The following is a 25,494-nucleotide window of genomic DNA, read 5'->3' on the forward strand; positions in this document are numbered from 1 at the left end:
TCAGGCAGGATACATTATTGTTATATAATCCTAAGGAATGTAGAGAAAGAAAAAAGAGTTCGTCCTTTCTTCCTCCTTGAGAATTCCAGACCCCTCTCTCCTTGGGGACCCCTAGACTCCTTAGCAACCTGCCTAGGAAATGACTCTCTCAGTGGTGGTGGTGGTTTAGTCGCTAAGTCGTGTCCGACTCTGTGCGACCCCATAGACGGAGGCCCACCAGGCTCCCCTGTCCCTGGGATTCTCCAGGCAGGAATACTGGAGTGGGTTGCCATTTCCTTCTCCAATGAGTGAAAGTGAAAAATGAAAGGGAAGTTGCTCAGTCGTGTCCAACTCTTAGCGATCCCATGGACTGCAGCCTACCAGGCTCCGCCGTCCATGGGATTTTCCAGGCAAAAGTACTGGAGTGAGGTGCCATCACTTTCTCCAAGGTAAGCTCTAGCTTACAGCAAATACACCATCTTCTGAGAAAGATCATTTTGCCCCTTACTAGTGAAAAAAAAAAAAAAAGAAGAAATCAGCCGTTAGTTTTACATATTTGTGTTCTCCTTGTTAAAAATTAATAATAAAAGGAAAAAGTCCTGACAGCCCTCCTTCCACTTCCTTCTCTCCATTCTTCCAGCCCCATTCTTTCTGAGACACACCTAGGAACCTCCTGATTCACTTCTGAAGCTGTTCTGGAACAGAGAGGCCTGGAGCTCTAATGGTCCTTGCTAAGCAAGGGTCTTTTGACCTTTTAATAAACTTTCCTCTTGACCTTTGTTGAGTACAAAGGAGCCTGGCCTCCTGCAGTCCATGGGGTCACAAAGCATCAGACATGGCTTTTAAATAAACTTTCATTAGTGTTCAGTAATTTCCATATTTATTCAAGGACAGCGGAGAAGGTGGCAGGCTGAGCATTGTGGGGATAGACTGAATTCAGCTGCACAAGCTGGGAATAGGTTTATCCATAAAATCTCAATTGTGGGTTCACGTTAATGGAAAAGAAACAAGTAAGCAAACACGCCATCCACCTAAGAACAGGCAATGCTTTTCAAGTGCATCATTGGGGTCCCTGTGAGAATCGAGTCTTCATTCCTGTTGCCCACCCCCCTCCCAGCCCCCTCCCAGCCCTGCCCTTGTTGGGAGCTGCTGGGGAGCTCCTGCCGCCTTTAGCCCAGCTTTGCCCTCTGCTCCCACTCGGACCTCAGCTCCCCGAGACATTGCCTGCTCTCTGGCTCTCTGGGAATGTTCTCTGGTTCTCTGCAGGCTGGCTTGGAGGAGACCACAGAGTAAACCATTGGAGCCAAATGGCGAGTCCTCAGCTCAAGTAGCAACAGTGACCTCAGTTCAGCAGATAAAAGTTGCCCTGGGTTTCTGAGAAACCGCTTTCTCAAGTTTTTTTCTTTTTTTTTTTTGACAGCCCCCGGCTTCCTCCGAAACAGCTGCTGGCAGCTGCGCAAAGAGCCAACAGCTGGAGAGTCTCTGGACACTCACATGAAACCCACGAGGAATTAATAGTCCAGCCCAACACCCCCCCCCTCCTCCCGGCCCCCCACCCCCACACCCGGCGAGCCCAGCCAAGTTCACCAGTCCGCGCGTTTTAAAGGGCCCAGCAGGGCGCGGGGCGCTCCGTATCACCCGCGGTAGAGCGGGGACCTAGCTCCGCACTTCCCCACCGCGCGCCGTTCCCGCGCCCAGGCGCTAGTGCCGCCCTTGGGAATCAGGGGCCCTGCCCGCCGTTCTGAGGGGCCCCGGGCCCTGGGAAAGCTCGGTGAGTGCCGGTTACAGGGGCTTGGGCATAAAATGGGCGGAGGAGGGCTCCGAGGGCAGGTAGGTAGACATGAGTTCAGTTCAGTTCAGTTCAGTCGCTCAGTCGTGTCCGACTCTTTGCAACCCCATGAATCGCAGCACGCCAAGCCTCCCTGTCCATCACCAACTCCCGCATCCTGGTAATTTTTGCCCCTGTAGGATCCTGTCAAATCCCAGACTCTAAGGACTTTTGCAAACTGAGACCAGGTTCTGAAAGGTTAGACTCTGAATTGAAAAGGATCGAATAGCAGTGCTATTCGACGTGTCCAAAGACAAGTAGCAGCTGCATCCCCTGGCACCTGGTTAGAAATGTAAATTCATGGGCCCCACCCCACACCTGCTGAGCCTCAGTCTCTGGGACTGGGAAGTATGTGTGTTAACAAGTCCTCCTGGAGATTCTGACCCTGCAGAAGTTTGATAGCCACTGACTTAGAGGTCACTTGGGTCTAACACTTGGGCCCCTTACCCCATGCAGGACCCCTAAAATAAACAGCAGTGGGTGCACAGTGAGCCGTAAGGCGTTAGTTACTGGGGTAGATTCAGATACTGCATCATAAGAACTTTGAAACACTCATAGTTTGTAGAAATTGCTGCTGCTACTGCTGCTAAGTCGCTTCAGTCGTGTCCGACTCTGTGCGACCCCATAGACGGAAGCCCACCAGGCTCCCGCGTCCCTGGGATTCTCCAGGCAAGAATGCTGGAGTGGGTTGCCATTTCCTTCTCCAATGCATAAAAGTGAAAAGGGAAAGTGAAGTCGCTCAGTCGTGTCCGACTCTTAGCGACCCCATGGACTGCGGCCCACCAGGGTCCTCCCTCCGTCCATGGGATTTTCCAGGCAAGAGTGCTGGAGTGGAGTGCCATTGCCTTCTCTGGTAGAAATTGCTATTCTGTACCAAACTGTGAACTACCATCTCTGAAATTTCCTCGAAACAGCACTCACCACTTTAACAAACATCTCTGAATTTCTGCTGTGTGTCAGGTTCCAATTAAGTTTCTTTCAAAATGAAGAAGGGAGTTATCTGGCTCTTAAGATCTTCAAACTGCTAGCATATTTTTCCTTTAACCAGGATCTTTGTAATTTGGTGTAGTGTTTCATATCTCATTTTTATTTTGGTTTTTAGCATTTAATTGCTCCTTCTGAAGTTATTTTTTTATTATTGTTGTTAACTCAGAATGCCAGAATAGATATTTTGGAAGAGATGTGTTTACTTTGTGAGTGAGTTCTGAACAAAATTTTTAAGAAAAAAAAGATTCACATTGGCAGGACATATTTTCTGATCTTTGTATTAGTTTATGTAATATATTTTACAAGTAGAATAAATAGGGATCCTGAAATTTCTTATGAATCAAAATGAGAGAGAAGATTTGTCCCCTTTTCTGAAAAGCCCAATGCCAGAGCTAGCTACCTCCTAGGAACTCTGAAAAGGAATCAGTTGCTATGGGGATGCCCCTTGGAAACAATTATGGATGCCAGGTATATCCAAATCATGTGGTTCCTCATTCTCCAAGGTTCTGAACAATTTCTGTAGATGAGGCTGAGAACTTTACTCATGAAATATTCAGTGATGAAGGTTCTGTGAATGGTTTGCTTTCAATTGTGGGGTTTTTATTTTTGTTTGTTTGTTTTTCTGCTTCTCCTTTGGTGACTTAATTTAAATATTATGTCTAAATCCATTACTGACTTATTCTGAGACTCTGGAAAAATGTTGTATATATTTCTCAGTTTTCTGGATGCAGGATGTATGGTCTTGAGGTGGCACTTGCCAGCATGATTTCAAAGTATCACCCCAGAGCTCCCTACGTGCATTATGGTTACAACCTGGACTCTACTAATATGTTAAAGCAGAGAAAATGCTTAATACGGTGGCCACATAATTAATTATGTATGCGTGTTTTAATTTAAAACATCTGAAAGGCTTGCTCACTGATGTCAAAGGCTAACTAAATTTTCTTCAAAAACAACTTTGGAAATGTTGGTAAAATTTTAAGCCAGTGCTAGGAAAGTCATGAGCGTCTGAAAATAAAGTTTGTCCCTGTAAACTTTTCTGTATTCCTCAGAATCATGCCTGTACATACTTGTTCGTAAGTACTCAAAGAACATATAATCAGCATCCTTCTGTAACAAAGTATAAGATTTATGACATATATCTTGTTTGCATGTAATTTTATGTTGTGATTTTCTGCCTTCAAGTTCAAATCACCTTCCAAAAGGGAGGACTTTCGAATCTTGGAATATTTACCTAGAACCCTTTAGCTCTAGCAGTGAAGAACAGAAATTCACTTGAAATGTGTACTTTTCATGGCACTGAGGTTTACTTTTAGGATACTGCTGTCAGTCTTGTAGGGTCTAGCTTCAGGTCCTCTCTAACCACATACAAAGGAGGAAAAGGTAAGAGCTGGGCAAAACTGGGACCTCGGATACAAACAAGATGCATGCCCACCTCCCTCAGGAGGAAGAGCTAGCTTGTAGTGCCTGTGACAGTTGCCAGCATTTTTGTTACTCCTGTCAATCCCCAGTGCCTGATGGTACTGCCCTAGATTTTTCTGTTGTTTGAGTTTTGACTTTTCAAGCCATTCTTTGGGGGGTATTCTGTAATCCAAGACTGGGTCTCTGAAAAGCCACTGTGAAATTCCACATTATTTGCAGGGCTCAGAAGATACCTTGAGTCTTCTCCCTTAGCATGGTTAACTACTTATCTTTGACAATAAGGGACATAAAGAGACCTGAATAGTGAGCTGCTGCTGCTGGTAAGTCGCTTCAGTTGTGTCTGACTCTGTGCAACCCCATAGACGGCAGCCCACCAGGCTCCCCCGTCCCTGGGATTCTCCAGGCAAGAACACTGGAGTGGGTTGCCATTTCCTTCTCCAATGCATGAAAGTGAAAAGTGAAAAGTGAAAGGGAAGTTGCTCAGTTGTGTCGGACTGTTAGCGACCCCATGGACTGCAGCCTACCAGCCTCCCCCATCCCTGGGATTTTCCAGGCAAGAGTACTGGAGTGGGCTGCCATTGCCTTCTCAGGAGAGCCTTATAAAGACAGTGTAAGGCAGTGGAAAGAGCATCATCTTTACATTTAGAGAGACCTCAAGTTTTGGGGCAAGATGTACTACCTTAATTTCTCTATCAGTAGTACAGGCATAATTATACGACACGAAGACCTATCTTCTGCTGAGTCATCCACTTTCTGTGTGTATTTCATTGGCAAACCTTTGAGACAAAGGAGGTTTGAAAATGTGTTTTTGTAGCTGAGCATGTTGCGCCATTCATTGATACAGAGATTCTGTTGATAACAATGTAGTAATGGGCAATGGGTAGGCAACTAGAAATCTATGTAGCGCAGATGCTGGACAAGAATGGTACTTTGAAGAGCGAGTGACAGTGGATGTGTTGGGTACATGTGAGTGCATTGGGGAATAGAAGGTGAGAGAGAAAGTGTAATAACAAATTTCTAGGCAACTAGGTGGCTTGAGGATGTTCAAGTCAAACAGACAGGCCCTGAAATAGAAACACTTTGGGCATGATTGCTGTTGTTCAGTCACCAAGTCATGTCCAACTCTCCATGACCCATGAACTGCAGCATATCAGGCTTCCCTGTCCTTAACTATCTCCTTGAGTTTGCTCAAACTCATGTCCGTTGAGTCAGTGATGCCATCCAACCATCTCATTCTCTGTCACCCCCTTCTCCTCTTACACAGCATCAGGGTCTTTTCCAGTGAATCAGCTCTTATCATTAGGTGGCCAAAGTATTGGAGCTTCAGCTTCAGCATCAGCCCCGCCCTTCCAATGAATATTCAGGGTTGATAGCCTTTAGGATTGACTAGTTTAATCTCCTTGCTGTCCAAGTGACTCTCAAGAGTCTTCTCCAACAGCACAGTTCTAAAGCATCAATATTTTGATGCTCAGCCTTCTTTATGTCCAACTCTCACATCCATACATGATACTGCAAAAAACATAGCTTTGACTCTATGGACCTTTGTCAGTAAAGTGATGTCTCTGCTTTTTAATACACTGGCTAGGTCTGTCACAGCTTTTTTCTTCCAAAGAGTGAATGTCTTTTAATTTCATGGCAGCAGTCACCATCCACAGTGGTTTTGGAGCCCAAGAAAATAAAATCTGTCACTGTTTCCATGATATTGTAATAATAGTGATATCTCTATCTAGGTCTTGAAGCAGTTTATTAAATGATTATATCTAAATCTTGCAGTAATCCTGAAAGTTTTTTTTTAAGTAGATGTGTTTATTACTATTTCATTAATGAAGAAATTGAGGCTTAAGATGGCAAGAGCACATGCCGCCCAGTTAGTAGAGACCTGCCCTGGACCTTAGCTTTACTTTATTCAGTTCATCTCCTTAATAGAGAGGGAGCAGGTTGTAGAAGAAATGAGAGAATGAAGATGACTCTGTGATTAGGTAAGAAAAAAAGGAAAGAGGGAGTGTAATGATTTGAGAGTCTACCCTACCTATCAGGGCTTCCCTGATAGCTCAGTTGGTAAAGAATCTGCCTTCAATGCAGGAGACCTAGGTTGGATCCCTGGGTTGGGAAGATCTCCTGGAGAAGGGAATGGCTACCCACTCCAGTATTGTGGTCTAGAGAATTCCATGGACTGTACAGTCCACGGGCTCTCGAAGAATCAGACACAACTGAGCAAGTTTCACTACCTGGGTGCAAATCAAAATGTCATCATTTAATAGCTGTGTGAACTTGGGTGGAGCTTCCCAGGTGGTGGAGTGGGAATCCCCCTGCCAGTGCAGGAGATGCAGGGTCAATCCCTGGGTTGGAAAGGTCCCCTGGAGAAGGAAACAGCAACGCATTCCAGTATTCTTGCCTGGAAAATTCCATGGACAGAGGAGCCTGGCGGGCTGCAGTCCATGGGGTCACACAGAGTCGGACACGACTGAGCATGCATGTGCTTGGGGGAGGTAGTTTACATCACCGTCTTCTTTTATCTTATGGGCAAGTGGTAGTCGTGACCCACAGAGGCCGTGACTAAGAGAAACAATTAAAAGTTGATTGAGTTAATTGAGGTTGCTGACAAAATAAATCCAGAAAAAAAAATCCGTAGATTCTGTATAAAGTAGTAACAAGCAGCTAAAAGTATAATGAGAGGAAAATGTCTGTTCCCAATATCAATAAACTACAAAATAGCCGAGAACCATAAATGTGAAATGTGTTCAACCAACTTCTGTTGGATCCTAATTTTACTCCCCTTGCCCCTCATCCCCTTACCCCCAAAACATATTTAAAACCTGCACAAAAAAACCCAAAGCACCAATGTGGGTATTATGCAAAACTGCTTCCAATAAAGAATGAAGCATCTGGTATATGCCAAACAGAGATTAAGAATTATTCCAAAAAAAGAAGAAAATTACTCTGAACTCTAAGGCATTAGAGAAAACAGGTTTATAATAAAAGTGGTCAAAAAATGTAAGACATAATGAAAGGGAAAGCCAAGAAAAGCACAAAAGGAAAATAAAACTGTTACAAAACCAAAACCCATATTAGAAGCAACTAGATATAAGTCAACTTTGTGGAAAATTGAGCTTTGACTTAAATGGCACTTTGGGGAAAAATTTCACAGATTGCAGAGCATATGGACAGAGGAAGAAAACTGGTTAAGGAGAGTAATGGTAATAGAGGACAAATAACAGACAAAAAGCACAAAACCATGTGACTTTCCAGGAAAAAAAAGAGAGAAAGATCAAAGGGAAGTGAAAATAAATATAAAACTTATTGCATTTCTTTGGTCTCGAACTATTGTTAATTTCAAGATGCACCATTGATTTAAAAATAGCTTTCAGGAGAATAAAAGTAAATGATTAATTACTGCATGGACATGTTACTTACAAGTTATATCTTAGTTTGAGAAACACCAAATGTGAAAAAAAATCTTTTAATTGAAGAAATATGGAATTAGATGAAAACTTTGCTAAAGTAAAAGAACATCTAAATTGGCAGATCAAAATCCTCAGTCTCATTATGTTCCAGAAAAACAAAAACAAAGATTAGCATGGTGTTATTGAGATTAATAGATACATTATGTGGACAGAAAAATTAAAAATAAATTAGGCTAACCAAATGAATTATCTCAATAACATCAGATTCTGGAAGGCAATGACTCAGTAACAAAGAACTGAAAGGAAAACTGAAATGGATGAGACCCAGGAATATATTCTATATATAGCCACATTCTATATATGGGTTGTGTTCTATTTCTGTTAAACAGTACTGATTTAGACTGTTGGCAAGTTGAAAATGTATCCGAAAGACATTCACAATTATGACAGACTTCAGAATATATGACTTAATCTTTTGCTACACAAAGTGTTTTCAGAGGACCAGCCTCCTTTAGGGTCTTGTTAAATATAAAGAATGCACTCCAGAGCTATTGAATCAGAGCCTGCATTTTAAAAAGACACCCAATATCTGGACAAAACTTTAAATCAAAAAGATACATGCAAGACTATGTTCATAACAGCACTATTCACACAGTGAGACATGAAGAGCACCTAAATGTCCATTGGTGGATGACTGGCTAATGAAGATGTGGTACATATATACAGTGTGGTACATTTCAGGTGTAAAAGATAATGAAATAATGCCATTTGCAGCAACATGAACGGACCTAGAAAGTGTCATATTAACTGAAGTAAGTCAGAAAAAGAAAGGCAAATACCACATGACATCCCTTATACGTGGAATCTAAAATATGACACAAATGAGCCTATGCAAGAAACAAACAGACTCACAGACATAGAGAACATTCTTGTGGTTGCCAAGGGGAGATTGAAAGGGGGAGGGATGGAGTGGGGGTTTGGGATTCAGTTCAGTTCAGTTCAGTCACTCAGTCATGTCTCTGCGACCCCATGGACTGCAGCACGCCAGGCCTCCCTGTCCATCACCGACTCCCAGAGTTTACTCAAACTCATGTCCATTGAGTCAGTGATGCCATCCAACCATCTCCTTCTCTGATGTCCCCTCCTCCTCCTGCCTTCAATCTTTCCCAGCATCAGGGTGTTTTACAATGAGTCAGTTCTTCCCATCAGGTGGCCAAAGTATTGGAGCTTCAGCTTCAGCATCAGTCCTTCCAATGAATATTCAGAACTGATTTCCTTTAGGATGGACTGGTTGGATCTCCTTGCAGTCCAGGGAATTCTCAAGAGTCTTCTCCAACACCACATTTTAAAAGCATCAATTCTTCGGTGCTCAGCTTTCTTTCACATCGTACATGACTATTGGAAAAACCATAGCTTTGACTAGATGGACTTTTGTTGGCAAACTAATGTCGCTGCTTTTTAATATGCCTTCTAGTTCGGTCATAGCTTTTCTGCCAAGGAGTAAGCGTCTTTTAATTTCATGGCTGCAGTCACCACCTGCAGTGATTTTGGAGTCTAAAAAGATAAAGTCAGTCACTGCTTCCACTGTTTCCCCATCTATTTGCCATGAAGTGATGGGACCAGATGCCATGATCTTAGTTTTCTGAATGTTGAGTTTTAAGCCAACTTTTTCACTCTTCTGTTTTACTTTCATCAAGAGGCTCTTCGCTTTCTGCCATAAGGATGGTGTCATCTGCATATCTGAGGTTATTGATATTTCTCCCGGCAATCTTGATTCCAGCCTGTGCTTCATCCAGTCCAGTGTTTCTCATGATGTACTCTGCATATAAATTAAATAAGCAGAGTGACAATATACAGCCTTGACATACTCCTCTCCTGATTTCGAACATGTCTGTTGTTCCATGTCCAGTTCTAACTGCTGCTTCCTGACCTGCATACAGATTTCTCAAGAGGCAGGTCAGGTGATCTGGTATTCCCATCTCTTTCAGAGTTTTCCACACTTTCTGGTAATCCACAGAGTCAAAGGCTTTGGCATGGTCAATAAAGCAGGAGTAGACGTTTTTCTGGAACTCTCTTGCTTTTTTGGTGATCCAGCAGATGTTGGCAATTTGATATCTGGTTCCTCTGCCTTTTCTAAATTCAGCTTGAACATCTGGAAGTTCATGGTTCACGTACTGTTGAAGCCTGGCTTAGAGAATTTTGAGCATCACTTCACTAGCCTGTGAGATGAGTGCAATTGTGTGGTAGTTTGAGCATTCTTTGGCATTGCCTTTTTTGGGATTGGAATGAAAACTGACCTTTTCCAGTCCTGTGGCCACTGCTGAGTTTTCCAAATTTACTGGCATATTGAGTGCAGCACTTTCATCTTTCAGGATTTGAAATAGCTCAACTGGTGTTCCATCACCTCCACTAGCTTTGTTCATAGTGATGTTTCCTAAGTGATGTTTCCTAAGTTTCCATAGTGATGTTTCCACTTGACTTCTCACTCCAAGGTGTCTGGCTCTAGGTGAGTGATCACATCATCGTGATTATCTGGGTCATGAAGATCTTTGCTGTACAGTTCTTCTGTGTATTCTTGGCACTTCTTCTTAATATCTTCTGCTTCTGTTAGGTTCATAACATTTCTGTCCTTTATCGAGCCCATCTTTGCATGAAATGTTCCCTTGGTATCTCTGATTTTCTTGAAGAGATCTCTAGTCTTTCCCATTCTGTTGTTTTCCTCTATTTCTTTGCACTGATCACTGAGGAAAGCTTTCTTATCTCTCCTTGCTATTCTTTGGGACTCTGCATTCAAATGGGTATATCTTTCCTTTTCACTTCTCTTCTTTTCACAGCTATTTGTAAGGCCTCGTCAGACAGCCATTTTGCTTTTTTTGAATTTCTTTTTCTTGAGGATGGTCTTGATCCCTGTCTCCTGTATGATATCATGAATCTCTGTCCATAGTTCTTCAGGCACTCCCTCTATCAGATCTAATCCCCTGAATCTATTTCTCACTTCCACTGGATAATCATAAGGGATTTGATTTAGGTCATACCTGAATGGTCTAGTGGTTTTCCCCACTTTCTTCAATTTCAGTCCGAATTTGGCAATAAGGAGTTCATGATCTGAGCCACAGTCAGCTTCCAGTCTTGTTTTTGCTGACTCTATAGAGCTTCTCCATCTTTGGCTGCAAAGAATATAATCAGTCTGATTTCAGTATTGACCATCTGGTGATGTCCATGTGTAGAGTCTTCTCTTGTGAATATGCAAAAAGATAGTTTGGGATTAGCAGATGCAAACTGTTATATAGAACAGATAAACAACAAGGACCTACTATACAGCACAGGGAAATATATTCAGTATCCTGTGATAAACCATATGGAAAAGAATATGAAAAAGAGTGAATATTCATGGCTAACTGAATGACCTTGCTGTACAGCAGAAATTAACACAACATTGTAAATCAAATCTACTTCAGTGAAACAAAATTTAAAAAATGATGCCCAGGTAATTCTTGGGCATATTAAAGCTGCAGAAACACTGTCCTAATTAACCGCTTCTGAAAAGTCACTTGGCCCAGCACTTCCTAATGGGCTTGTGCTATAAGGACGCTGCATGTGCTGAGTTATTGCTCTCCTTTACCCGGGAGGTGAGGTAGAAGGCCTTGGACTGAGGACCTAAAGCACATTGTCCTTTTCTCTGTGTTCCATGATCTATAATTGTGCTGTCCTGTTAGGTAGCCACTCAACATAGGTGGTTACTAAGCACTTGAAATGTGTCTGAGTTGATTTGTGCTGTGGGAGTAAAATATATACCAGATTTTGAGGGCTTAGTATGAAAAAATAATGTGAAGTGTCTCATTAATAATCTTTATATTGACAATAAATTGATATTTAGATATGTCAGGTTAAGTGAAACATATTATTTAATTCATTTCACCTATTTATTTGGAAGAAAAGCAATGACAGACGTCGACAGTGTATTAAAAAGCAGAGAGATTACTTTGCCTACAAAGGTCTGTATAGTCAAAGCTATGGGTTTTTTTAGTAGTCATGTACAGATGTGAGAGCTGGACAATAAAAAAGGCCGATAGCCAAAGAATTAATGCTTTTGAACTATGGTGCTAGGGAAGATTCTTGAGAGTCCCATGGACAGCAAGGAGATCCAACCAGTCAATCCTAGAGGAAATCAATCCTAAATATTCATTGAAAGGACTGATGCTGAAGCTGAAACTCCAATACTTTGGCCACCTGATGTGAAGAACTGATGCATTGGAAAAGACCCTGATGCTGGGAAAGATTGAAGGCAGAAGGAGAAGGGGACAGCAGAGGATGAGATGGTTGGATGGCATCACCAGCTTGATGGACATGAATTTGAGCAAGCTCTGGGAGTTGGTGATGGACAGGGAGGCCTGGCATGCTGCAGACCATGGGATTGCAGAGTCAGACATGACTGAGTGACTGAACTGAACTGACTCAAGGGAAAACAGGGATTATAATGTTATATCAGATAATGTTGAGAGCAAATAATGTTGAGAGCATACTCAGTGAGGCCTCGTTCATGTTTTTTTTTTTTTTTAACTTTCTTCTGTTTCTCCATCTGCTCCTTGTTTTAACCTTCTTTTTAAAAAACTGTTATTTTTTGAGTGCTATTGATAAACAGCAGTAAAGTCTGGGGTAACAACAGTGACCCAAATCAGATATCCTTCTCTGATGGAGTTTCTGACCTTGTGGTGGCACAAGCTGTCTCCAAAGGTCACATAATAATGATTACAAATGAGTATAATCCACGAGGACAACATAAACCTTAGGAAATAACTAGCCTGTTACAGAAATATATTAAGCTAAACTGTAGGAAATAAAAGAAAATTGACGAAAATATAGTGTAGGGGAAATGCATTGCCTTTATTTTAGTCCTTGAGAAATTATATAGGCAAAAATAAATAAGGATAATCTAATAGATTAATAATAAATTCTATTATTATCAGGAATAATATGATTTTTTGTTCAAACATCTATTAGCCTTTTTAAAATGTGAGCTTATGTTGGTCACATGGGAAACCTCAGTGGATTAAAAAAAGAAATAGCACAGATCACAATCTCTGAATGCAACGCATTGAAGCCAAAAGTAAATAATAAAAGTAGGAGTTACACTCACACTGAAAAATAAAACAGCTTCAATAAAAAAGCCCCAAATTAAAATCTCTAACTATTTAAAAATTTAAAACCATAATTGAAGAATAACTGCCCTATAACAATCATGAAAATGCTCGCTTACCAAAGGCAGTGTTGTAGAGATATAGTTATAATCAGGAAAATGCATTGCTCAAAAAGTTTTCACTCCTAAGAAAAAAAAAGAAAGAATAGAAATAATGGCTTAATCATTCAATTCAAGAAATTATAGGAAAACACAAAATGAACCCAAGTAAAGATAGAAACAGAAAATTGAGAATTAAGGCAAAGAAAAACAATAGGATTCATTAATACATGCAAAAAAGTTCTTTGATGAAAAATTTCTCAGTAAAAAGGATGACCTACTGATTGCCATAATCCAGAAAGAAAGAAAGAAAACAAATACATAATATTAGGAAAGAGAAGTTAGAGATAACCCTAGAGGGGAGAGAAAAAAAGAGAAGATAATGTGCCTGATTTTATCATAAACAATTTGAAACCAAGATGCAATGGAAAAAAGAAAGCAAGAATGATAATTACAACATCCACCTGAAGAAGCAGTAGAAAGCTGATGTGGCATCTAACACTGGAAGGAATTAAGACAGCTGAAAGCTAGCACCCTTGACCCTGGGTAAATCCCGTCAAAACTTGAAGTGACAGATGACTCCTCTAACATTTAAAATGTTTAGAAACAAAGAGAAAGAAGAAAAGCTTCCTAATCATTCTTGTAAATGCAGCAGAATTGATACAAAAACCAAAGAGAGGTCACAAAAAGTAAAAGACATCAGTGTTCCTCACTTCCAAACAATGGTTCAAACTTTCCGAATCAAATACTAGCAAGTAAAATCTGACAGTACGTACAAGAGGATGCATGATGACTACCTGGGGTTTGTTCCATAGTAGTTCGATGTTAAGAACTCTAATACGTTACCCACTAAGGTCTTGTTGAGGGCTTCCCAGATAGCTCTAGTGATAAAGGACCCACCTGCCAATGCAGATAGAGTTAAAGAGACATGGATTTGATCCCTGGGTCAAGAAGACCCCCTGGAGGAGGACACAGCAACCCACTCCAGTACTCTTGCCTGGAGAACCCCATGGAGAGAGGAGCCTGGTGGACTACATTCCATGGAGTTGCAGAGTTGGACACGACTGAAGTGACTCAGCACACACACACACACACATCTTGTTAAAGCTAAGCATATTATTAGTTTGTAAAAGAAAAATATACCTGGGAATTACAGTAGATGTTGAAAAAGTAATATTTCACAGCTATTCACAATTCTCTTAAATTTTAGGTTAAAATAAAATAGGATTTTTTTTAAATTTATTTTTTATTGAAGGATAATTGCTTTACAGAATTTTGCTGTTTTCTGTCAAACCTCAACATGAATCAGCCATAGGTATACATATATCCCCTCCTTCTTGAACCTCCCTCCCATCTCCCTCCCCATCCTACCCCTCTAGGTTGATACAGAGCCCCTGTTTGAATTTCCTGAGATATACAGCAAATTCCCATTGGCTATCTGTTTCACATATGGTAATGTAAGTTTCCATGTTGCTCTTTCCATACATCTCACCCTCTCCTCCCCTCTCCCCATGTCCGTAAGTCTATTCTCTACGTCTGTTTCTCCACTGTTGCCCTGGTACTAAATAAATTCTTTAGTACCATTTTTCTAGATTCTGTATATATGTATTAGAATATGGTACTTATCTTTCTCTTTCCAACTCACTTCACTCTGTGTAATAGGTTCTAGGTTCATCCACTTCATTAGAACTGACTCAAATGTGTTCCTTTTTATGGCTGAGTAATATTCCATTGTGTATATGTGCCACAACTTCTTTATCCATTCACCTGTCGATGAATATCTAGGTTGCTTCCATGTTCTAGCTATTGTAAACAGTGCTGCAATGAACAATGGGATACACGTGTCTTTTTCAATTTTGGTTTCCTCATCAAAAAATCTACAAACAATAAATGCCGAAAAGAATGTGGAGAAAAGGGAACATTCTTGCACTGTTGGTGGGGATGTAAATTGATACAGCCACTGTGGAAGACGGTATGGTGATTCCTTAAAAAACTAGGAATAAAACCACCATATGACCCAGCAATCTCACTCCTAGGCATGTACCCTGAGGATTTTTTTTTTTTAATATGGTGTGGGGCGTCAGAAGATTAGCCAAGATGGTGTGTTCAGACTCTCTCGTCCTTTGTTTTGTAAATAATGACTATGTAACAGCGTTGGATGGCATCACCGACTCAATGGACATGAGTTTGGGTAAACTCTGGGAGTTGATGATGGACAGGGAGGCCTGGTGTACTGCGGTTCATGGGGTCTCAAAGAGTCGGACACGACTGAGTGACTGAACTGAACTGAACTGAACAGCTGAGATCGTTTATAGCACCGCACACGCACATCATGAGGTACTCACTTGGTCGGGGCAACTGTGTGCAGTATGCCTAAATAACCTTCACCTTGAAAAGCCCTGAAGGGTTGTGTGAGGTTATGTTGTGTTATGCTCTGTCTGCTGCTACGGCTGCTGTGTCAGCCAGGAGAGAATAAACACATCTGCAGTTCCTACCGGAGAAGGCAATGGCACCCCACTCCAGTACTTTTGCCTGGAGAATCCCATGGACGCGGGAGCCTGGTGGGCTGCAGTCCATGGGGTTGCTGGAGTCGGACGCGACTGAGCGACTTCACTTTCACTTTTCACTTGCATGCATTGGAGAAGGAAATGGCAACCCACTCCAGTGTTCTTGCCTGGAGAATCTCAGGGACGGGGAAGCCTGTTGGGCTGCCGTCTATGGGGTCGCACAGAGTCGGACACGACTGAAGCGACTTAGCAGCAGCAGCAGCAGTTCCTACAGCGCTCCAGTCTCTTAGCTCGTGCCTGGCCTACCCTGGGTTCAGCAGACAGTGCAGGCTGTTCAGTGTGAACAGCAAAACAACTGGCATCAGAAACAGGGTCAGCAATACAACTGGCGTAGTTGGCAGGATACCCAGGGGGTAGGGGAGCCTGAGGCTCCACTGGGTGGAGGAAGCCAATGGCCACCAGATAGTATGTGGTACTGTGTGACTGTGGTCCTCTCGGGCATCGGCTCTGGTGGAAGACTGGGAGGCAGTGGACGGTTCACCAGAGAGCATTGAGAAGGTGTTACGAAGGTGGTGAGTTCCCCTTTGCTGAACAAGGCGGCACAGACTGCTGCTGGCACTGTGGGGTGGATTTTCCTGATTGCCCTGAAGGCTAACAAAGGTAGTAATCTCAGTGATGCCAAGCCAATGAGCAATGTGAAGGGACGCTTGGAAGAGCTAGAGCAATGTATATTGGTGTTAGAGCAAGAGCCCTGTGACCGTGAAGAAGCCGGCATCTCTGACAGCCAGGTGGTAAGTGTTGGTGACGATGAACCTTATGAGATGGCGGGAATGGATTCACGCTGCCAGCCCCACCGTTTGGTGCAATGTGGGAAAGCTCCCGGATACTATGAGTAAATGGCATACCCATGCTGAGTTGACCCAAGGGGTGAGAGAACTGGGCATGAAGCAGTCGGTATTTAACCCAACGACCTGAGGCCCAGATGATGAGCACTTTGCTGGTGGCATTCGATACACCATTTTGAACAAAGCCCCATCTACTTCTTTTGGATCCCTGACTGCTCTTCTTGCACCCTATGTGGGGTGCCCCATCTGTGAAGGGACCTCAGTGGTGGCTCGCTTGGGAGAAATAGAGGGGTGGCAGCAGGCAAAAAGTGTCAGGAGTGTGAAGACCCCGAAGCGGGGCTGAACCGGGAAAGGCCCCGTCTGGGTCATGCGGATGCAAATGTGGGCTGATTCGTGCAGAGGTGTACTGTAAAGGCTGTGTCCTCTCCTGCAAGTTTAGAACAGTGTATCGTGTAAAGTGTAAAGGCTGTGTCTTGTGACGTGCTTATAACCTCTGACTCTCTTGCAGACTTAGAACAGTGTGAACACATTCCACCCTGAACAGTAGAACATATTCCAAAGCATTTGGAATATGCGGGTGGGCCGTGAACGCCACAAAAACCCCCTCTTTGGTGGACTGGCACCTGTGGAGTGTTTTGCGGGTCCTTAAAAGTCCCGGAGGGGTGGGGTTGCCTCTGCGGAGGCCTTCCTGCAATCTCACAAGGACAGACAGTGGACCTGACTTGGCCATGGCAGATAAAGGCACTCCATCTGTGGAGGGTGGCTCTTCTAGCCCTGTGAGCGCGAGGACTGCAACATGCGTTCCAAGTGACACCTGGAGTTGGGTTTTGCTACGTGTTGGGGATGTAATTGCTTATTTTAGCTGATGCAAGAAGTGAATCTAAGGGTCAGTGTTACTCCCCAAGGGGAAAATCGCAGATGGACCGGGCGTAGAATGTGAGGCGAGAGACCCTGAAGGGGTGGAGTGCCGGGAGAGGGCAAATTAGCCAGGCTGGCGTGTTCAGGCTCTCTTGCCCCACGTTTCGTGATAATGACTATGCAACAGCTGAGATCATCATAGCACTGCACATGCGCGTCATGAGGTGCTCGCTTGGTCAGGGGTTGCCGTGTCAGTACGCCCGCATAAGCCTCACCTAGGAAAGCCCTGAAGGGCTGCGTGCAGTTGTGTTGTGTTGTGCTGTTTGCTGCTATGGCTGCTGCGTCAGCCAGCAGAGAGGCTGTGTTAACGGCTTCCATGCCGGCAGGGAGAGAATAAATGCATTTGCAGTTCCTACAGCTCCTCTCATTTTCTTCCAGCCCCTTATCTTGCGCCTTGCCCACCCTGGTTCAGCGAGCAAGGCGGACAGTGTGAAAAGCAAGACAATTGGCGTCACAAAAGGATCAGCAATACACATGGTTAGAAATATATGTTACAAACCAAGTGCCAGCATATCACACTTTAATGGTGAAGCATTTGAAATTTTACCATTAAGTTAGGAACATTATCAACATCATTATTTAACATTACTTTCAAAGTTCTGGTCAATATAACAGGATAAAGTAATATAAGAGATAGACATTTAGGAAGGAGGAGACAAAGTAATCATTATTTCCATTTAAACTCAGAATATACTAGAGAAGTCTAAATGACTCAACAAGAGTGTTTAGGAAAGTGGCCAGTATAAATAATCATTTAGTAAAGTGAGTAGAAGAAAATATTCCATTTATAATAACAACAAAAAATATAAAACACCCAGGATTGTGTATATTCATTAATGTTAAGAGTGTATCCAGGGCTGCTGCTGCTGCTGCTGCTGCTGCTGTCGCTTCAGTCGTGCCCGACTCTGTGCGACCCCATAGACGGCAACCCACCAAGGTCCCCTGTCCCTGGGATTCTCCAGGCAAGAACACTGGAGTGGGTTGCCATTTCCTTCTCCAGTGCATGAAAGTGAAAAGTGAAAGTGAAGTCGCTCAGTCATGTCCGACTCTTAGTGACCCCATTAACTGTAGCCCACCAGGGTCCTCCATTCATGGGATTTTCCAGGCAAGAGTACCGGAGTACTGCCTGGCAAGAGTACTTGCCATTGCCTTCTCTGGTATCCAGGGCAGGGCAAGACAAACACTGATGAGGGGAAATGGCTCTTAAGAATCTTAGGTATATAGTTCATAGGAGAAATATAATTTGCAAGCTCACTAGTAATTACAGGAATTCAGAGAGCCATGCGGTAATATGAATTTCCCTCTTTATTCAGGATTCCAAAACTTTAACAGTGTGTGACGAGAATGTGAAGACATAAGTTCCCATATGTTCCAGGGAGATGTAATTTAGTACCACATTTTTGTTGCAATTGCTTAATATTGATTATAATTTTAGATATACATTCCCTTTGACCCAGAGTTTCCCCTCCTAGTAAGTTTCCTATAAAAATACTTTTCCCTTGTGCTGTGAAGTTTATTGCAACATTGCTTAGAATTGTGAAAAAATTGGAAACATTCTAAGTATTCATCTATAGAGAGCTGGCTAAATGAGTTAGGATACATTGGTATAGTGGGGTACTTACTATACAGCTGTTAGGAAGAATAAGAACAAGAGCAGAATTAACAGTAGTTAACAATAATCATTGACTAATCAGAAACAATGTTGGTTTCAACTAGTATGACAATACTGGTCAGGGACAGTTATGGACTTTCAAATAAAGTGGGTGAACAGCTAATGTGAATATTAATAAAGTATGAATGAGGTAGATATATTTAGGAAGAATAATTAAGCCAACAATTGGTTTTAAAATTTAAAAACTCATATCAAGCAGGATAATAGAGATTAAAACATAATATTAAACTTGTCTAATTATTCAGTGCAAAGCTGGCAGCCTGCTGCCAAACAAAATTTTACTGAAACATAGCTTTATAGGGCCAAATTATTCATTCAGTACAGAAGGCATAGAGAACAGGGCCCACAGAAGTCAATGAAATGCCTTAATTTCTTTAAAAGATAGAAAAAAAATCAAATTTTTAGGGTCAAAATATTTAAATTTTTTTCTCACATCAGGAAAACAATGCAATGTTAGAGCCCACAAGAGTCTATTAATTTTTTCCAAAACAAACAAAAAAAATAATTCATGTATCTAAAGTTATTTAAATATAATTTTTAATTTACTTCTGTATTGGGAGGGAGCCCATACCAGAAGTTGTTAGGCCCCACAGAAGGCCTAAAGCAGTTCTGCAACCATGCTGGTGTGTTTGCATATTGTCTGCAGCTGATTTTGCAAGAGCAGAATTGAGTAGTTATTTGTATACAAATTCCAGGAAAAATTTCCTGATCCTTGGCTTAGTGTATTAGTACTCATGATGTACTCAAAAAGCCTCTTGATGACAGTGAAAGTGGAGAGTGAAAAAGTTGGCTTAAAGCTCAACATTCAGAAAACGAAGACCATGGCGTCTGGTCCCATCACTTCATGGGAAATAGATGGGGAAACAGTGGACACAGTGTCAGACTTTATTTTTGGGGGCTCCAAAATCACTGCAGATGGTGACTGCAGCCATGAAATTAAAATACGCTTACTCCTTGGAAGAAAAGTTATGACCAACCTAGATAGCATATTGAAAAGCAGAGACATTACTTTGCCAACAAAGGTTCGTCTAGTCAAGGCTATGGTTTTTCCAGTGGTCATGTATGGATGTGAGGGTTGGACTGTGAAGAAGGCTGAGCACCGAAGAATTGATGCTTTTAAAGTGTGGTGTTGCAGAAGACTCTTGAGAGTCCCTTGGATGGCAAGGAGATCCAACCAGTCCATTCTAAAGGAGATCAGTCCTGGGTGTTGTTTGGAAGGAATGATGCTAAAGCTGAAACTCCAGTACTTTGGCCACCTCATGTGAAGAGTTGACTCATTGGAAAAGACTCTGGTGCTGGGAGGGATTGGGGGCAGGAGGAGAAGGGGACAACAGAGGATGAGATGGCTGGATGGCATGACTGACTCAATGGACGTGAGTCTGAGTGACCTCCGGGAGTTGGTGATGGACAGGGAGGCCTGGCGTGCTGCGATTCATGGGGTTGCAAAGCATCAGACACGACTGAGCGACTGAACTGAAATGAACTGACCTCATGTTGTTAAACAAAATCATCTTTATAAACTGAATTTTACTTTTAATACTATCCTGACCATGAACTTTTAAGAAAAAAGTTGTATCTTTTAAAGTCTTTGTATTAAAGAAGGAATGTCAACTATGGCAGTTAAAATTTTTAATAGAAGGAAAATCACCAAATAACCTATATTTAGATTAAATTATCTTCATGCCAGACTTCACAAAAAATATAAAGAGAATGAAGACAAAAAGGAAATTTTAAGGGGAAAAAAAAAAATCTCCAAATAGTATGCTGTTCCAAATAGACATAAGTGGCAAAAAACATCTGCCTTCTGTGGCATGGATGTAGCACAGTGACCTCATGAATAATTCAGCAGCTGACAGTATTAAGAGTATTGTTCCTGAGATCTAATGCCAATTGTTTATAATTCTGCTACTAGAGTTTAAAGAAAACAATAATAGCTCACAAGGCATTGGCATACAATTTTAGATTTATTTTTGGATTCCTCAAATTTGTATTATGATAGGTCTATTTTAGTCTAGACTAAAAAACCTTAATTTTAAGATTCAGACTCTTGGCATTCAGGTGTCACAGGTCATGATTCATTTATTCATAAGATTTCTGGAAGATTATTTCCAAACTGGTATGAGTTTTGTCTCTAGGGATGGGAATATGTATCCTGTGGTTTACCAACATAGAAGGGCAGTGGAAATGGTCCATGTGGCTAAGAAGGATCAGATTGTTACCAACACTAATTAGACTGGCCAGCTCACTGGGATACTAGGAAGCAGGTCAACCTGGGATTAGTAATGTTTTTAAAGTCTCTGTGCACCCCTTTATGCCTATTCCAGATCAGACCACTCCTACCTCCCTGCCCGTGGTACGCCATGCTCAAGGTCACATAATCTATCATCCAAACTGGGCACATCAACTGTTCAGTTCAGTTCAGTTCAGTCACTCAGTCGTGTCCGACTCTTTGCGACCCCATGAATCGCAGCACGCCAGGCTTCCCTGTCCATCACCAACTCCCGGAGGTCACTCAGACTCACGTCCATCGAGTCAGTGATGCCATCCAGCCATCTCATCCTCTGTCGTCCCCTTCTCCTCTTGCCCCCAATCCCTCCCAGCATCAGAGTCTTTTCCAATGAGTCAACTCTTTGCATGAGGTGGCCAAAGCACTGGAGTTTCAGCTTTAGCATCAGTCCTTCCAAAGAAATCCCAGGGCTGATCTCCTTCAGAATGGACAGGTTGGATCTCCTTGCAGTCCAAGGGACTCTCAAGTGTCTTCTCCAACACCACAGTTCAAAAGCATCAATTCTTCGGTGCTCAGCTTTCTTCACAGTCCAACTCTCACATCCATACATGACCACTGGAAAAACCATAGCCTTGACTAGACGAACCTTTGTTGGCAAAGTAATGTCTCTACTTCTCAATATGCTATCTAGGTTGGTCATAACTTTTCTTCCAAGGAGTAAGTGTCTCTTAACTTCATGGCTGTAGTCACCATCTTCAGTGATTTTGGAGCCCCCAAAAATAAAGTCTGACACTGTTTCCACTGTTTCCCCATCTATTTCCCATTAAGTGATGGGACCAGATGCCATGATCTTCATTTTCTGAATGTTGAGCTTTAAGCCAAGTTTTTCACTCTCCTCTTTCACCTTCATCAAGAGGCTTTTTAGTTCTTCTTCACTTTCTGCCATAAGGGTGATGTCATCTGCATATCTGAGGTTATTGATATTTCTCCCAGCAATCTTGATTCCAGCTTGTGCTTCTTCCAGACCAGCATTTCTCATGATGTACTCTGCATAGAAGTTAAATAAGCAGCATGACAATATACAGCCTTGATGTACTCCTTTTCCTATTTGGAACCAGTCTGTTGTTCCATGTCCAGTTCTAACTGTTGCTTCCTGACCTGCATATAGGTTTCTCAAGAGGCAGGTCAGGTGGTCTTGTATTCCCATCTCCTTCAGAATTTTCCACAGTTTATTGTGATCCACACAGTCAAAGTCTATGGCATAGTCAATAAAGCAGAAATAGATGTTTTTCTGGAACTCACTTGCTTTTTCCATGATCCAGTGGATGTTGGCAATTTGATCTCGGGTTCCTCTGCCTTTTCTAAAACCAGCTTGAACATCTGGAATTTCATGGTTCACATATTGCTGAAGCCTGGCTTGGAGAATTTTGGGCATTACTTTACTAGTGTGTGAGATGAGTGCAATTGTGCCGTAGTTTGAGCATTCTTTGGCATTGTTTTTCTTTGGGATTGGAATTGCTGGAGCAGCCGTGAAGAGATACCCCACAACCAAGGTAAGAGAAACCCAAGTAAGACAGTAGGTCCTGCAAGAGGGCATCAGAGGGCAGACACACTGAAACCATAATCACAGAAAGCTAGTCAATCTAATCACACTAGGACCACAGCCTTGTCTAATGCAATGAAACTAAGCCATGCCCATGGGGCCACCCAAGATGGGCGGGTCATGGTGGAGAGGTCTGACAGAATGTGGTCCACTGGAGAAGGGAATGGCAAACCACTTCAGTATTCTTGCCTTGAGATCCCCATGAACAGTATGAAAAGGCAAAATGATAGGATACTGAAAGAGGAACTTCCCAGGTCAGTAGGTGCCCGATATGCTACTGGAGATCAGTGGAGAGATAACTCCAGAAAGAATGAAGGGATGGAGCCAAAGCAAAAACAATACCCAGCTGTGGATGTGACTGGTGATAGAAGCAAGGTCTGATGCTGTAAAGCACAATTTGCATAGGAACCTGGAATGTCAGGTCCATGAGTCAAGGCAAATTGGAAGTGGTCAAACAGGAGATGGCAAGAGTGCACGTTGACATTCTAGGAATCAGCGAACTAAAATGGACTGGAATGGGTGAATTTAACTCAGATGACCATTATATCTACTACTGTGGGCAGGAATCCCTTAGAAGAAATAGAGTAGCCATCATGGTCAACAAAAGACTCCGAATGCAGTACTTGGATGCAATCTCAAGAACAACAGAATGATCTCTGTGCATTTCCAAGGCAAACCATTCAATATCACAGTCTATGCCCCAACCAGTAACACTGAAGAAGCTGAAGTTGAATGGTTCTATGAAGATCTACAAGGCCTTTTAGAGCTAACACCCAAAACAGATGTCCTTTTCATTATAGAGGACTGGAATGCAAAAGTAGGAAGTCAGGAAACACCTGGAGTAACAGGCAAATTTGCCCTTGGAATACGGAATGAAGCAGGGCAAAGACTAATAGAGTTTTGCCAAGAAAATGCACTGGTCATAGCAAACACCCTCTTCCAACAACACAAGAGAAGACTCTACACATGGACATCACCAGATGGTCAACACCGAAATCAGATTGATTATATTCTTTGCAGCAAAAGATGGAGAAGCTCTATACAGTCAACAGAAACAAGACCAGGAGCTGACTGTGGCTCAGAACATGAACTCCTTATTACCAAATTCAAACTTAAATTGAAGAAAGTAGGGAAAAGCACTAGACCATTCAGTATGACCTAAATCAAATCCCTTATGATTATACAGTGGAAGTGAGAAGTAGATTTAAGGGCCTAGATCTGATAGATAGAGTGCCTGAGGAACTATGGACTGAGGTTCGTGACATTGTACAGGAGACAGGGATCAAGACCATCCCCATGGAAAAGAAATGCAAAAAAGCAAAATGGCTGTCTGACGAGGCCTTACAAATAGCTGTGAAAAGAAGAGAAGCGAAAAGCAAAGGAGAAAAGGAAAGATATAAGCATCTGAATGCAGAGTTCCAAAGAATATCAAGAAGAGATCAGAAAGACTTCCTCAGGGATCAATACAAAGAAATAGAGGAAAACAACAGAATGGGAAAGACTAGAGATCTCTTTAAGAAAATTAGAGATACCAAGGGAGCATTTCATGCAAAGATAGGCTCGATAAAGGACAAAAATGGTATGGACCTAACAGAAGCAGAAGATATTAAGAAGAGGTGGCAGGAATACACAGAAGAACTGTACAAAAAAGATCTTCACGACCAAGATAATCACGATGGTGTGATCACTCACCTAGAGCCAGACATCCTGGAATGTGAAATCAAGTGGGCCTTAGAAAGCATCACTACGAACAAAGCTAGTGGAGGTGATGGAATTCCAGTTGAGCTATTTCAAACCCTGAAAGATGATGCTGTGAAAGTGCTGCACTCAATATGCCAGCGAGTTTGGAAAACTCAGCAGTGGCCACAGGACTGGAAAAGGTCAGTTTTCATTCCAATCCCAAAGAAAGGCAATGCCAAAGAATGCTCAAACATGAACTGTATTGAGGTATAATTCATATACAGTATAATGCATCCATTTTAAGTGTATTTTTAAAATTGTTTTGGCAAATGCATACTTCCATCTAACCACAATCAATACAGAGATCATTTTTATTATCCTTGGTAGATTCCTAATGCCCAAACGAGGCTCACAGCAAAACTGAGCAGGAGGTACCAGGAGTTCCCATATGCTCCCTGCCCCCACACATGAACACACACGGCCGCCCCCCCATGCCCCGATCAAACTGATTCATTGGTTATAATTGATGAACACATTAATTAATTGTATTAACTGTATTAATTGTATTAACACATCACTATCACCAAAGCCCATAATTTACATTAGGGTTTACTCTTGGTGTTTCATATTCTATGGGTTTGGGGATGTGTATAATGTCACGTATCCACCATTATAGTATCATAGAGAATAGCTTCATTCCCCTCTCTCCACAAATGCTGGCAACCTCTCGTCTTGTCACTATTTCCATAGTTTCCTTTGCCATAATATTATAGAATTGGAGTCATATAGAATGTAGCCTTTTCAAATTGGCTCTTTCACTTATTAATATTCATTTTAGATCCCTCTAAATCTTTTCATAGCTTGTTAGCTCATTTCTTTTTACCACTAATATTCCATGGTCTGTTGTATCAAAATATATTTATCCATTGCACCAAAATGTATTTATCCATTCACCTATTAAAAGATATCTTGTTTGCTTCCAAACTTTGGAAATTATGAATAAAACTACCATAAATTTATCCATGTGTAGATTTTTGTGTGAGTATAAGTTTTCAACTCATTTGGTTAAATACTAAGGAGTGTGATTGTTGGATCATATGGTAAGAAAATGTTTAGTTTTGTAAGAAACTAACAAAGTGTCTTCCATAAGGGCTATACTATTTTGCATTCCCATCAGCAATAAATG

General features: G+C 42.0%; 1 protein-coding gene across 1 annotated transcript in view; it reads left to right on the forward strand.

Annotated features, from left to right (window-relative positions):
* The first annotated feature begins 1,610 nt into the window (after nucleotides 1-1,610).
* Nucleotides 1,611-25,494, forward strand: part of COL6A5 (collagen type VI alpha 5 chain) — a 150,609-nt gene continuing 126,725 nt past the window's right edge. The window contains exon 1 of the mRNA XM_086416162.1: nucleotides 1,611-1,750. The gene's annotated coding sequence lies outside the window, so the exon portion shown is untranslated. The remainder of the gene's footprint in view (nucleotides 1,751-25,494) is intronic.

Source organism: Bos grunniens, chromosome 1, assembly GCF_055505025.1.
Source record: "Bos grunniens cultivar Pamir isolate PY7600 chromosome 1, Bosgru_T2T1.0, whole genome shotgun sequence".
NCBI lineage: Eukaryota > Metazoa > Chordata > Mammalia > Artiodactyla > Bovidae > Bos > Bos grunniens.